At 43.5% G+C, this 15,824-nt stretch overlaps 1 protein-coding gene across 1 annotated transcript in view; it reads left to right on the top strand.

Moving 5' to 3' along the window:
• Positions 1-12,860, top strand: part of nAChRalpha1 (nicotinic acetylcholine receptor alpha1) — a 117,096-nt gene extending 104,236 nt beyond the window's left edge. Inside the window, exon 7 of the mRNA XM_031919295.2 lies at positions 1-12,860. This exon is cut by the window's left edge and continues 2,868 nt beyond it. The gene's annotated coding sequence lies outside the window, so the exon portion shown is untranslated.
• Positions 12,861-15,824: the final 2,964 nt, after the last annotated feature.

Here is a 15,824-nt window from a genome sequence, read left to right as displayed (position 1 = left end):
CCGATAATTGTTCGCGAGGAGGGGAACGATCATCCCTCCGTATCGATACCGATCCTCTCTGACGAAAGAGGCCGTGATTTCGGGGGAGGATACGGCGATCCCATCTCCTCGATCCCATCTCCGTGATTCCATCGATTGAATGAATTTTCTTTCGTCTCCTCGGTTTTTCAGATTGTCAGAGAGGAGAATCCTTCGAACCAATTCTCAAAGTTTCCCCTTTATTCCGCGATTTTGTTTTATATACATATACTTGATCCCCATGCTCGGTCGAGGAGGACGAATCTTGTTGGAGATTGGGGAGGGGAGAAAGGAGAAAATCGAAGGAAAATAAGGTGACGGGAGAGAAGAAGGATCATCGACCGTGTTATTCTTCTCCTGTGATTTAGCTGCGCCCAAGCGGAAGTGGAGACGAGCGCTCGAATCCAGATGGAAGAACGATGGAACGATGGTTCGAGCACGGTGTTTCCCGTTAGCTGCGCGTTCCAACGCGAGATTATCGGATGTTATTCGGAAGTGGGAGCACTGGTACGCCGAAAATCCTATTACTCATGTTTGTTGGAAGGCCGACACGCGTCTCGTGTTCCGTGAGATTCGCGAAATCGCTCGCTCGCTCGCTTCTGGGAACGCGTGATAGGATCCTCAATGGCCCAAAAACGGATACACACAAATCACGAAAGCTTCGAGACGTTGGAAACTCGTCGATGCTGGTGCACATACACATACACACACACACGCGCGTGCGCGCGTACACACGTACAGAGAAAGAGAGGGAGGTACACCTCATCTCGATACGCCACGCCTTGGTATTGTTACACACATTGATGATATTTCTTACGTCTTCGCGAGTCCTTGCCGATGCCACCCTCGAGCGAATCGTTCTAACGTCTCGAAAGCTTTCCTCCACCAGTCTTTCAAGGAGACCCCGAGAACTTCCGGAGAAAAGAAAAAGGGAGGGAAAAAAAGAAAAAGAATAAAAAAAAGAAAAAAAAGAAAGAACAAACCTCAAAGTTCTACGAACTCACGCTTAAACCATTCAGTCTTTCAGAAGCATCGACCATTCTCCGGTTCGAACGCGACCGCTCAAAGCGTGCTCGTTTCGAACGTTTATCGATCGAAAGGATGATCCACCGTCGAACGCCCATCGTTTGGCCACATGTACCGAAAAAAAAAAAAAAAAAAAAAAAAAGGAAAGAGGATATAGAGAGATAGAGAGAGCGAGAGAGGAAGAGCGAGAGAGCGAGAGAGTGAGGGAGTGAAAGGGAGAGGGAGAGAAAGGGAACGATATATAGGATAGTGGAGCAAAGGAAACGAGACACGAAGCTCATTGGGTGGGCCGGCGAGCGCGTTGAACGCGCACACTCGTGCATGCATACACACACAGAGAGACATTGTTTGTACACTGACAGTGAAAATACGAAGGAGACGAAGGAGGAGTGGAGGCGGGAGAGGCTAACTACCCGGCCGCTCCCTCCATCCGCGAACCGGTATATAATAATAATCAATTTATTTGCTCACGTAAAGGTAACGGTATAATATATTTAATATGTGCATACTAGGTAATAAATAAACAGGAGGTTAATCACACGAAATAATAATAATATTAATAATAACATTAATAATAACATTAATAATAACATTAATAATAGTAATAATAAGAATAAGAATAATAATAAAAATAATGAAAACAAAAAAGAATGAACTAAACGTAACCCGAGAACGATTGAACTTCGGGCAGCCAGTGGGGGCCGTGGTGGTGGTGGTGATGGTGGTGATGGTGGTGGTGGTGATGATGATGGTGATGGTTGACAATTGTGTGCAGTATGGGGACGTATCGAGTTTGTTTGAACCGATCCGATGGACACGCGGGATGAACGAACGCGAGTGTCTGTAGGAAACGGGGGGAGAGGGAGGGGAGGGCGATCGCTTCCGCCGATCGAGTTGATACGACGAGTGTCTTCGAGGAGGAGGGGGAGCGAAGAAATTCGCGCCATTTCCCGACACCGTTGCGACGATTAACTTTCCTTCACGCGTAGTGGGGGGATAAGAGTAACAAAAGTTACCAAAAGTTTTTGGCAAACTGCCAATACATTTATGATTTATCGTCGTCGAGGGACGGACCGCTTCTTCTTCTTCTTCTTCTTCTTCTTCTTGAGGAGAGAGATGGAGTGGTATATCTTGGATATATCGGTCCACCCAACACGTTTCGAAACGTAGATCTAGGGCATTCTGGATTCTTTATCGATTGAATTTGTTAATTCTTGCTCAACGCTAGAAAAAGAGAGAAGAGAGAACGGAGGAAATATTTTTTTTCGTGCGGAATCAGCGGTTCCTCGAGTTTTTGGCAAATTCGACGCGTTGCATCCGACTTCTTCCTTGTTCCCGTTGTTTAATTAATTAATTTACGAGACGGCTTTCAAACGGAGTTCAAACGTGTGACGTTATTAAGCGTGTTGCGTCGAATCGGGTTATAACGGGAATTAAATTCGTCGGATTCTTTGGCTTCTTTGACCGGCGAACTTTATCGCGAAAAATCGGTTCGAATTCCGATCCCTCTTCTAATTTCCTCGAAAATACATCCGATTACGCGGATCGATTTCTCTACGCCCCGTCGATTACGAAACAATGCTTCTCGTCAACGTTGAACGAACCAAGTATAATTTCGAGTTTTCCAGCTAATCGAAAGATCGCCAGTTCGCGTTACATTCGTTTCGTGATATTCGAAATAATTTTTTTTCGGAATTAACGTAATTAACGTATTAATTTATGTTAATTATTACAAAGCGGATTAACTCGCGCGGGAGGGCGAAGTTTTAATCGGTGAAATTTCGAGATTCTCTGTTTGCTCTGTTTCTGTCTGGATTCGAGTTTTAATTTTTCACGAAGCAAAAACAAAAAAAAAAAGAAAGAAAGAAAGAAAGAAATAAAATGGGCAAAAAGTGGAAAAAGAAGGGAGAGTGTAAAAAAAGAAAAAAAACTCAACGCAACGCGTGGAAAAGTTAATCGACGCAACGTGTAGCGGATTGCTGAAACGCGCGAACGAGTAATTTCAACAATAACAAAACAATGGCGGGACGACGGCCATTGTTTCATCGCTTCCCCTCTCCTACCATCCCATCGCCTCGTCGACAACAATAATTGATACGATTAGAACGTTAAGGACGAGAGAGACGTGAAGTAAAAAAAAAAAAAAAAAAAAAGAAAATAAAAGGAGAAGAAGAACGCAACGGAAGAAGAAATTAAGTCACGAAGGAAAAGGAACAAGGAATAACCGAAATAAAGAAACGAAAGTTTGAAGGAAATCTTACGCTGTCTCGTTAAACGTTACTCGTTAAATTGATAATAAATCCACGACAATGAAACGTAAGAACACGGTGAGGGAGGGAGAGGGGGTGGGAGGGAAGAGGATAAGAGAAAGAAGTAGAAGGAAGAAATCGAACGATGAAAGGGGGGGGATGGGGATCGATCGATTAGTCTCGTCGTCGTCGATTCGATCCATCCCCGATGTTCCCCTTTTTTCACGATCGTATCGATCGACGATCGGCTTGAAGGAATCGAGCACGAACACGAGATTAGCTTTAAAATCGTGTACATTAATAATAATAATAATAATAATAATAATAATAATAATAATAATAATAACAACAACAACAAAAACAACGTAACAAGCGTTGTAGCTGTTGTCGTTTTAGCCACGCATCGTAATCGCGCGTCGTTGCGATCCACCGAGGGGTTGTTTGATCGAAGATCCCGGACGTTTATATAGCGCGCGTGTGCGCTAATGGAAAATCGGAGCCTCGTAACGTTGTCGTGCCTGTTCGTCCCTTCCGTAAACTTTCACCCTTAATTAATTAAAAATCGTCGAATTCCGATCGCGCGCTTCTCCGAATAATTGATTTTTCCTTTTTTTTTTTTTTTTTCGAAGAAGAATGAAAAATGAAGAGATTTCTTTTATATTCGATACCGATCTCCTTCGACATTGCTCGTTAAAAGAAAGAAAAACGAATGCACGTGATACGTCGCAAACGAGTCGTTCGTCTCATCGGATATTCGAGGTTTATTTCTTACAGTCGATCGAAGTATTGTTAACGTTTATCGATCCAAGCTCAACCGTAACCCCTTTTCTCACGGATTTTTCGCGGTGCGTAGGGAACGAGATATCCTTCCCTGGTTGAATGAGACCAGCTCGAGGAGGAACGATGAATAATCTCTCGAGGTGAATGGCGAAGCGAAATAATTCTGTTTCATCCGAGGTTCCCGAGGTGTCCGTGTAGGATATATCCAGGACGAAATTTCTTTTTTTCTTTTTTTCTTTCCCCTCTAACCTCGGCGGGGCGGAGTCGTTTCAGTTGGCGTGGACGTTGAACAAGGGTGGGCGGGCAGGCAAGGGGTTGTGAAAGGCTGGCCAGGCGAAACCGAGCGTCGTAATTGAATTTTTCAGTCGCCTCGAGCCTTCGTAGACGCACGATTCATTAGCAGTGTAAACCCCAGGGCTGGAAATTAGGGCGGGCATGTAAGGTAAACGAGGGAACGAACGCCCGGCAAATGGATTAAAGCGAGCGAGTTCTGATTCGGCGAACGTGCGCCCGTTCTCACGGGGCCAAGGAGGGAGGCTCGATTATCACGGACGTGTCCACCTTTCCCTTGGACCAACCAACCAACCTGGGCTAGAGGTTTTGATTAAAATTTCGAGCTTGCTCCCCCGCGTTTGTCCGCCTCGCGTTTGTCTCTCGCCTCTTGTCCCAGGATCGAGGAACGGGATGCACAACCACGATGGGTGGAGGAAGCGCGTGATCGGAAAATATGATCGGTAACGGTAGAGAGAGAGAGAGAGAGAGAGAGAGAGAGTGAGGAGAAAAAGAACAAAAAATACAAAAAAAAAAAAAAAAAAAAGAATGGCGAAAAATCCGTCTTCCTATCTTCGTGTTTTTCCAGTTTCTCGCGTATCCGTTACACCGGATACACGGTAACACCGATAACACCGTTGTTTGAAGATTACGTGCATACACGCATACACACATACATACGTACATACTGCATACCGTGTGACTGTGCGTAGAATTATTTTAAAAAAAACGAAACAAAAAAAAAAAAAAGAATAAAAAAAAAAAGAGTAATATTAAAACCGTAAAAAGAATAAGTGTTTACAAACGTTTAAAAAAAAAGAAAAAAAAAGAAAAACACTCGCGCGCGATAGCCTGATAAGCGAACTCGACAATTTTTGCGTAAGTGATAATCTCGTAAGCGTTATTTACCAAAAAAAAAAAAATAGATAGACCCTTCTGATTGTGACCCTCGTGCCCAATGCATCGAAGCGCGACACGGAATGAGAATATCGTAACAATAACGGCTGATCTAGAAATCGTTTTTCTTTCTTCCTATCTATACTTTTTTTTCTTTTTTTTTTTTTTTTTTACTCACTTTCGTTCCTCCTCATCGAAATTCTCTCGATCGAATTCTCCTCGGCGATCAGCTTTAACGAATCGCGCGAATAACCTCTTCCACGTTTGAGAAATCGAGAAACGAATATGATATTTGAACGAAATGTTTTCGCGTTTAATCGCCAATTCGTGGATTTTCGCGACGTGGATTCGAGTTGGCGTGGCCCGGGTCACAGTCGTCACAAACGCTCAAATAAATCAAGTGTACCGTGTTACCGTGTCGCAACAGAGGCTTAAAGTCTTCCGTGGGGCATTCCTGACAAAGAAAGACGATTTTCTCGGGGTTGATCCGCAAACAGAATGCCGAGCGAAAGGGAAAACCGGGGCGAACGCATTTATACAACGCTATAGAGAAATTGTCGTCCGGTGGACACACACACACACACACATACCGTCGATTTAACGTGGGAACGTGAAAGAGGAATGTTAAACCGTCCATAAAGAGAATTTACGTAACAAGTAGAGACGAACAACAGGGATTTTTCGTTTCCGTTTCGCGAACGGGAATTTTGTACTTTTCATCCAGTGAATGGTTCACTGCGTCGTCCGATCGAATAACCCCATTGTTTCTTCGTTCTTTTTTTTTTTTTTTCCTCTCTTTTTTTTCTCCCCCTCCCCACTCCCCCCTCTCCCCGGAATTTTCATTCCCATTTTTTTTTCTATTTTTTTTTTTTTATTGCAATTCCTGAACGATTTCTAACGATTAGAACGTTATTTTATCCTTCTTCCTCTTCTTTCTCCCCTTCCCTCCCCCTTTTTTTCGTTAAAAAAAAAAAAGGAGAAAAGAGAAAAAGTTTCTTTCTCTCTCGTTTATTTTCCATTCGGAAGAATGGAATTTTTTTTTTTTTCTTTTTTTAACATCAGTTCGACAATCATGCAACCATCGAACGAACGCCTCCTCCATACGCGAATCCATAGAATCTCATTATCGAAACAGGGCCGCATCTCTTTACCACGGGACAATTTTTCACGTTTTCATCGTAGACGCGTAGAAAGAAAAAAAGAGAAAAATGAAAAAAAAAAAAAAACAGAGGGAAAACTTTTAGATCGCTAAGAAACGATCGCGACACAATTGGAGAACAGTCGGGGAAGGAATCGCGAGGATGAGACTGATCGCCACTCTCGTTCGCGATAGATAATCGCGAATTTCCATTCTCGGGACGTACCTCTTCCTCCGTTGGCGCACACTCGCGCGGTTCACACCTCTTTTCATAGGATAGGATAGATAGATCATCGTCGAGAGTTTCGAAGATGAAGCGGACGGTGTACTGCCTTTTCGAATTTACCTCGTCCCTCGTTTCCCCGCCCCCTCCTTTCTCTTCGAATAATAGAACGAATATGAAGGAAGTCGATCCGTTCGAAGCGACGACTCGAAGGAATAAAGGAAGCCGGAACGGGATAGAAAAATTGGCGGCGGCTTCCTGCGTTTGAAAAATTGTCACCGCGTTGGAAACGAAAAGAGCAGAGGCCGGTGTATATATAGGCGCGGCTCGCTACAAAAACTTTTCTCTATATACGCCTATATTTCCATCTTCTTCGTTGCTTCGATGGATGAAAATCGATTTTCTTCTAACCGATTTTTCTTTCCCCTCCACCTGTATCCTCCACCCTTTACGAACGAAGACCCGTAGTAGAAAGGGAGAGGAAGTCGATTGTAAAAGAAAAAAAAAGAAAAAAAATGAAAAACGTGCAATTTCATTGCATCGAAATCGCGGCAATTTTCGAAAAATCGCGGCAAAGCGCGTTCGCCTCGAAACTCTTATGCCTGGAATCATGGTCGGGGATGACCCCTCCCTCGCCCCTCCCCCGGTCCATCCGTTCGATACCATTTATATAATATCATTGGACTCGAGGCGCGCAGTATTTTTCTACCAGTGTAATTTCATACTTTTCCATACATACATTTCCTCTTCGATCTCGACAACCTTTCTTTGTCCGGCAACGTGTTGAGGTTCCTCCGTCGATCTATCTGTCGTTCGCGAAGCCGCCATTAATCGGTCGGTTAGGGGGAGAAAAACAAGAAAAAAAAAAATAGTAGGCGACCGCATCATCACCGCGCAGGGAACCGCGATTCACCCTTAGATATTCATATATATACCAAATATACTTGCCACACTTGCATCAAGACAAGACACAATTATTGTTCGCGTATATATATATATATAGGGAGCAGAAGGAGAAGAGGGGTGCTTCGAGAGCGCCTCCCTCTCCCCCCGTGGCTGCTCATCGGGATTAATCATCGAAGTCACACGACTTGGTCACACGACGCGAGATCGAGCACGAGATTCGCAAACTCGCGCAAACGCAAAAAGAGCGCCTCGTGGAGGGCGGAAGAAAGAAGACGAGCCGCTTTTCCTTTTTTTCCCTTTTCTTTTTTTTTTTCTTTTCTTTTTTTTTTTTTTTTTTTGGAAAGGATGGCGGCTGTAGGGATCTCTTCGTGTGTTCGAACGGATTAAATCGAAATCTTTGCTCAACGTTGCATACGTGTTATATATATATACATATATATATAAAGTAAAGTAAGATGATGTTATCGTCTAGTGTTGAAACATAGTGTTAACTAACACGGCCAAGGGGGTGGGTTGTTCGTGTTTTTCACGGCCGCGTCATTGATGTTTAAATCGTTGTGTTCACGCGTTCACGTCGTGCGGGGTGAAATGAAGTGGGTTTTTTAAAGAAAAAAAAAAAAAGAAAAAAGGGGGGAAGGGAGGAAACAAGCGAAGGAGGGAAGAGGAACGCGACACCATCGATGCGCACGATGTGGGGGGATGGGCCGTGAACCCGTGGGGAGGAGAGGAGGTTCATGAAAAAAAAAAAGGGGCGGGAGTGTGTAGATTTATTAATGGTAACGATAGCTAATAATGATAACTAATAACGATTTACTAATAACGACGCTAACGCTGTAAGGATAAATGAAGCATAGTAATAACGAGTAATAACGATAGCACGTAAAAAAAAAAAATAAATAAATAAATAAATAAATAAAATAAAAGATAAAAAATAAAACGCAGTAATAAACTACCACTTAAACACAATAAAAAAAAAAAACGAGTTACGGTAACGTTAAACCTAAGAGTATAAAATAAAACGAGAAAATAATAAACGCTAAAAAAAAATAACAGAATATCGAGTAATTAATTAAAAAGAAAAAAAGAAAAAAAAAAGTACCCTTAAAACAAGTATATCGAGCGCTAACTCTACTATCGACGATTACGAAAACGTTATACGGTATGTATTGTTATCGAATTCCAAAGAGAATTGGAAGAGAGAGAGAAAGAGAAAGAAGAGAAAGAAACGACGTAAGAGGATTTAAAGCGGGCAGAAGAAGAAGAAAGAGGAGAAGAAAGCGAACGATCGTTGTTTGACGAGAGAGAGAGAGAGAGAGGATAAAACTCGTATAAAACTGATAGTATTGTTAAGACAATCAGACACTTATTGCTCCGGCCACCTCGAGGGCCATCCGTGAATATTTGTTGTCGAGGTTTATCCCTCGGAAAAAAAAAAAAAAGAAAAAAAAAAAAAATTGGAAGATGAACGAAGAGAAGACGAAGGAGAAAGGGGGGGGGGGAGAAAAAAAAGGTGAGAATCGTCGCGTGTCTCTTCCAGATCGAACGAAGAGAGGACGAAGGGGAAGCGATCCAGCGAGAGATCTTTCCTCGTAGCGAATAATGAATGGGAATGTAGAAGAAGAACGGAATATTTCGAAGAAGATTGACGGATCGACCTTCGACTTTTACCCCTGCATCCACCTATTCGCCCACCCTCGTCCAAGGAAAAACGAAAATCTCGAGGAGAGGGCTCGACCCTCTAGTGGATCGAACTGAAAGAGAGAGAAAGGGAAATGAGAGAACACGGCACGTGTTCGTCGAGTGTGCCGCGGGACGCTTTTTTCTACGCCTCACATTTTCTACGGTTTCAAAGAAGAAAAAAAAAAGAAAAAAAAAATAGCACGCGAAACGAACGATTGTTGCGATTGAACGAATCAGGGTTTTTTTCAGGAGGGAGGAGGAGGAGGAGGAGAAGGAACACGGGAGGGGAGGGGAATAATTGAGACGAAAAATATTAATCGAGTTGGAGTGTTGAGGGGAAGGAATGACCAGAAACGGCAGCCATCGTCTCCCGGATGGGGAGTGGTGCGGTTTTCGCAAAGGGGAATCGCAATTGCGAATACTCGTAGCAAACTCGATATATACACGAGTTGCACGCGTGCGTACGTTCGAGGAGAGCTTCGTTTCTGACTGACAACGCTTTCGTTCATCGTCTACCGTCACTTGTAAATATAGGTTTTTGTATAAAACAGAAACGAAAGTGTGATCCCCCACGAATGAATTCGAACCACCTCCTCTCTAACCACCCATTTTCTCAAACTCTCGAACTACTTTCCTTAGATCGATCTTAAGTGATCCCGATTTAAAACGCGAACTATGCACGCGTGCAAACACAGTGTGCAAGCGCATACATACAAATACATACACACATACACAAACACGCATACACATATATCGCGACCGAAGGAAGAAATACCCTCCCTCGTCGAACGCATTTTTGCCTCGCTAGCAAGCTGAGGAAACACGAAAGGAAGCGAAAGAAGCGGTGGAAAGAAAAAGGCTTTTCAGTTTTTACGATCGATTTTTCTGCCGATTTCGATCGATTCGAGCGCTATCGAGCGAAATTTCGAGCACCGTTCGTTCTTGCGAACCCGTCTCTTAAGTTTCTTCCCTTTCCTTCGAGGGTGAAAAATCCAGCCTTTAACCCAGCAGCTTTTAGAGAGCTCTTTCGGTTTTTTTTTTTTTTTTTCTTTCACGATTTCGTTCCGTGCGTCGCCTCCTGCTTTCGCTCCCTTTTCCCGTTTCCCGTGATTATTCTCGATGTCGATCGAGCCGGATCGCGGACGTTCGAAAACGGGGAGAGGATGGAAACGTAACGAAGGAAACACGTACACGCATAGAACACTTACACGTGAACGTACATAAATAATACGCATAAGAGGAGGGGGAAAAAAAAAATGGAGGAAGCGAAGGTGTAGGAGATGAGGAACGAGAAACGCGGGAGATTACGACGTTGATGTTGACGACGATGATGGTGTGTGTTGTCGATAAAGGTGGAGAACGAAGGAAATGAAAGAGAGAAAGAGAGAGAAAGAGAGAGATTGAGAGAGATTGAGAGAGAGAGAGATTGAGAGAGAGAGAGAGAGAGAGAGAGAGAGAGAGAAAGAGAGAAAGAAACATACGAACATTTTGTTATATCCGTACGTAAGAACGTAGAACGAGGGACGTGTGTGTGTTATTAAGGAAGTAAACGTATCGAATCTACAGTTAAATGTTTACGATAAAATTACGGGTAATTAAGAAGATTCTAGATTTTTTCTAACTAATCGATTCGTACGGCGGACTCGTGCCAATCCTCTAGATTTACGACCTAAAACATACGAGATATACAAATGAGATGAAGCTGTTATCCTATATTAAGTCGGCTTGGAAATAAGTATTTGATTATACGTATTTATCGTGCGACCGGTATATGTATGCCTGGACACACTTGAGTGCCTGACTAGCCGAGCGAACCTAACCTGTTTGCCTGAAAGCGACCGTGTGCGTGAACGGTAGAACGATGAAACCACACATAGCGGAGAGATACGCAGAATAAAACAAATTGAATTTGATAAACAAAATAATAATAATAATAATAATAATAATAATATAATAATAATATTAATAATATTAATAATAATAATAATAATAATAATAATAAACAATGTAAGTTATGTAACCTGGTGCGCGTGTACATGTTGCGAGAGACGACGAGGATCGAGAGAAAGAGAATAAGAAAGAGGTGAAAAGGAGGGAGAGAGTAGGACGGCGGCTAGAGCAACGAGTAAAAAAAAAAAATAAATGTCGTCGAGAGGAGATTCTCTTTCCGTTACTCGAACTCGTCTCGAGTTTAATTGGGCGAGAAGCGATCGGGGACTGGTCGATCGGCAAGGCTTGGATCGATCAAATTGGATTGGAAATTTCGCGCGCATTCTAATCGGCACAAGAAGGAAAATGAAGGACGATCCCAACGCGAGAGAAAAGTGTCAGCGTCGATGTCGTCTCGCGCCTCGACGAGTCTCTGCCCGCTTTCGTCCGTGATTATATATAAATATAAATGTGTGTATATGTATATGTACGTATCGATCGCGGTATCGAATGGAAATCGATCGAGAAGAAGATGATCGAGCGTCCGCTCGAAATCGAATCGCCGTCGAGACGGTTTCACGCGCCCGATGGAACGAGATCGTCATCGACGAATCGCCGATACGCTCGTCCCAAGCGTCGTCGTAAATCCTGCTTTTTCTCGGATGGAACAAGTGGAGGGGAGAGTAAGAATGGGAAAAAAAAAAAAAAAAGAAAGGAACACGATTTTAACCCGATCGATTTTTGGGGAAACACGTTTCGATCCGAGGGGAAATCGGGGGCGATAGATTTATCCTGGACTCATTTAAATTCGTTCAATACGCTTCAAAACGGAATTTCTCGAAATTTTAACGATTTTATCTTATGGTAGATTTGGAATCGTCGTCAATCGTGGTTCCAACTACCGAGGCTGATTATTTTTTCACAAGTTGATCCTCTCGATTGGAAAAATTTCGAAACGTGGTTCCAACGCTCAAAGGGTATATAAGACGTGTGTGAAAGGGAAGCGAGGAAAGGAAGAAAGGAATTTTAAAATTACCGGATTACCGGCAAGATACGAGCGTTTTATACAATTTTTAATCGGAAAAGGCCGACGAGATTTCGGCGATGCTCGTCGACGTCGCTGCGAGCGCATGAATATGGCGGCTGCTCGAACAGCTGATTGGGAATAGAAACGTTGTTTGTCACGATCGTTCACGATCGGTCGTCGCTGCGTGGCGACACGCGTTTAGCAGATTTATATCGTTGCGCCAGTGCGACGAGGCGGTATAATGATATACATATGTACATATACGCGCGAAATATGGGAGAATAATTAGAAAGGAAGGAAGGAGTTGGAAGAAAAGAGGATAATCGATAATGTCGAAGGAAATGTTTGGCGCGAATCAAGCGTCGTGTCGTTTGTTGCGATTTAACCATTGTACCGTTCACACAGATTCCTTCGTCACGATTGATATTATCATCACTATTGTACTTACCATTATTGTTATCGCGACTGTTACGATATTATTTATTATGGCTGATCATCGTTACGATCGCTTTCGCGTCACGACGAGAAGCGGCGATATCGACGCTCGTACGAACGTCGAACAGTGGAAATGGAATAAAGGGAAAATTAATCAGGGTGAAAAGCGTCGAATTGAGAGGAAGCGACGATCCACGCAGAACGAATGAAAAAAAAAAAAAAAATTTGTTTTAAATAAACAACAACGAATCACCGAGAATCTTCCGTTGTTAACAATGCCGATCTCTCTGTCTATCTGTTTGTCTATCTGTCTGTCTGTCTGTCTGTCTGTCTGTTTGTCCGCCTGCCTGTCTGTTTGTCCGTCTGCCTGTTGTCTGTTTCTCGTGCGTCTGTGTCTGTTGTGTCTCCGAAAACCGAGTGCCACCTGCCCATCGTGTCCGTATTATCGTGCCGTGCGTTTCTTTTCTTTGTTCTTTCTTTTTTTTTTTTTTTTTCCTCCCCTACCATTCGTTCCGCGACAACCCCTGCTGGATATAATTCCTCCGCCAACGAACGCGTAATCGACGACGAAAAGGGGGGAGAGACGATAAAAAAAAAAAAAAGAAATGGAGGAAGGAAAACACGATCGTTTCAGCAGGGGCCGCCGATCGAGCAGTGCCGTCTCCAGCGTCAGTGAGCGCCCAAGGCAATCATTTACCACCCCGAAGCGCGGCCGTCGCGAGCCTCTCGAGCCACCGACGCATACTCGATAGACTGTACAGTAACTTTTACGAATCCCTTTGTACATCACACTCAGCGACAGTAGTGCCTAGTGAGCGGAGCAGCAGCCGGTGGGGATGCGATCGATGGGGCTGGCCGATTAGTCCGTCGACGAAATTTCAAACCCCTTCCGAGCTCTCGTCACTTAATCACAAATCGCCGTTTTTTAATTCGTCCATCGTTCAATCATCCCTCTTTCGAATTCGTTCTTTTCCTTTCTTTCTTTCTTTCTTTCTTATCTCTCTCTCTCCTCTCTCTCTCTCTCTCTCTTTTTCTCTTTCAACGACCGGAATTAGTTTAGGAATCGGTCCAGCTCGGACGATTTTTTTTCGCATCCCCTTGGCGCAGATCCGACAACGCGATCGAGGCTCGCGAGGGCCATCCACTTCTACCGAGGTCTGTAAATAATGAAGAAAATGAGAGAAAAGAAAAAGAAAAAGAAAAAAACAAAAAAAGGCGTCACTGTTGCCTCGGACATCGCTTCCTCCCGCGGACATCGCTCGATCGTCGATCCCCGAAGAGAAGACGCTCGGCGTCGTTCGAACGCGCTCGATCTCCGTTTCCAACCGTGTTGTTGGAGGAGGCAAGGGCAAATGGCACTTAAATCCGTCTTACAATTCCTGAGATTGCGATTCAATTGGTGTTGACGGGGTGGGAGGGGGTGATGATGAGTTTGATGAGCGGAGGACCGAGGGGTGTGGGAGAGAAGGGTGCCGATAGCGGGGATGAAAAATCGTTTCCGGGTGAGGTTTGGAAGGGGGGAGCGAAACGACGGAAGCAGAAACGCTATGTAATATATTAATTAATTACCTAAATAATGGAGGAGAGCCAAATACCTATACTCTGAGAGGAGAGTATATATACACACGTGACGACTCATACGTACATACACATGCATACATTACATAATATACATACAGGCGTTCGCGAGAGAGATACATAAACACACGTGTACACACGGTTACACGAGGAACACGAGTCGAAATGATCGACACACCACACTTTAGGACACGCGCGAGCACGTATACACGACGGTACACGCCTATATACACACGAAGAAGACGTTAACACGCGTTACACGTACACACGTTATGTATGGATAAAAGAAAAAAAAGAAAAAAAGAAAAAAAGAAAGAAAAAAAAAAAATTAAACTAACCTATTTGTAAGCTAACGTCTACACTCTACACAACTATCCACGTATGTAAAACGATTGAAATAAACGAGCGGTTAAAATTATTGTTTAAAAAATAATAAACGTATTGAAAAAATTGGTGGCCTCGCAGATGTTACACCTTGTTCACACCGATACTCGAGCCAATCTCTTACTTTCTCTCCGCCTTTTTGCACAATATCGTCGTCGATCTCACGAGCAAATTCTTCCTCGTTTATTAAAATCGAGAAAGAAGCATTGTGCAAGGGGGCGCGATTATTAGCTATTATACGTAGAGTAGCAAAGATCGTAGAGATAGTAGTTTTGTTGAGTAGATTCGATTATTAATCGAAGGAGAAAAAAAGAAAAGAAAAGTAAAAAGAAAGAAAGAAAATCCAATCTCAACATCGATGCAACCTTACCAACCGGTCGTCCATTTTCATCCCTGTGGCTTCGGCGCAAAAAAGCACTCGTCCGGCCAAACCATTAGGACGAGTATGACGCGTTGCTTTCTAACTCTTTTTTCCTCTCTCTCTCTCTTTTTTTTCTTTTCATTTAATAAGGATCCATTATCGGCGGCTTTTACCACTAATACTCGCCGAAAAATGAAGCGGACGAGAGCAACGGAAACATTCGACGACCCTCGCTAATGCCCCTTCCTCCTCCATTTCGTCAGCACTCGTCCCAGTCGATCCTACTCTCCTCCTCGGCTCGTTCTCCCCTGTTTTCGTGGATCGGCATTGTTGCCAGAGCAAACATTTTGGAGCGGAGCCGATGTTTTCACATGATCGAGAAACGGCGAGAAAGAAAGAAATTAGAGGGCGGATGGAAGTAAGTATATACAGCGTAGATATATAGAAGAGAGGAGTCGGGTGGATCGGATAGAAGAAGATCCACCGCCGTTGAATTCTCGTCTTTTTCGAACGAATAAGTTGAACGTAATAAGGGACAGCAGGGAAAAAGAGGAGAGCAGGTTAATCGCACCTACCTGCCCGATGGGAGAAACTTTAAATTTACGGAAATAATTAATCGACACGCGCACCTTATCGGAAAGGCTAATTGCGTTAGCCGAGGCAACAAGCAACCGAGGCCACGGTTATTATCCGTGCAAACACTTTTTCCCCGTTAACGATCAAACTTTAAGAAGCTTGTCGTCCAAAGCTATCCCTTTAGACGATCCCCGGGGATCAACCATCCGACGATTTTTCTCCCCCTTTGTCATTCTCCTTTCTTCTCTCTCTTTCTCTCTCTGTTTTTCTCTCGAATCAACGTTTAATTTAATTCATTGTCAACGGGGGAATTCATTTTGTTTCCAATATTTTTCTTCGCTCGTCGC

Source organism: Apis florea, unplaced genomic scaffold (assembly GCF_048593485.1).
Source record: "Apis florea isolate Af1SG1 unplaced genomic scaffold, ASM4859348v1 contig_1615_pilon, whole genome shotgun sequence".
Taxonomy (NCBI): domain Eukaryota; kingdom Metazoa; phylum Arthropoda; class Insecta; order Hymenoptera; family Apidae; genus Apis; species Apis florea.
Note: the sequence above shows the minus strand (reverse complement) of the source record. Positions and strands in the feature narration are given on the sequence as shown.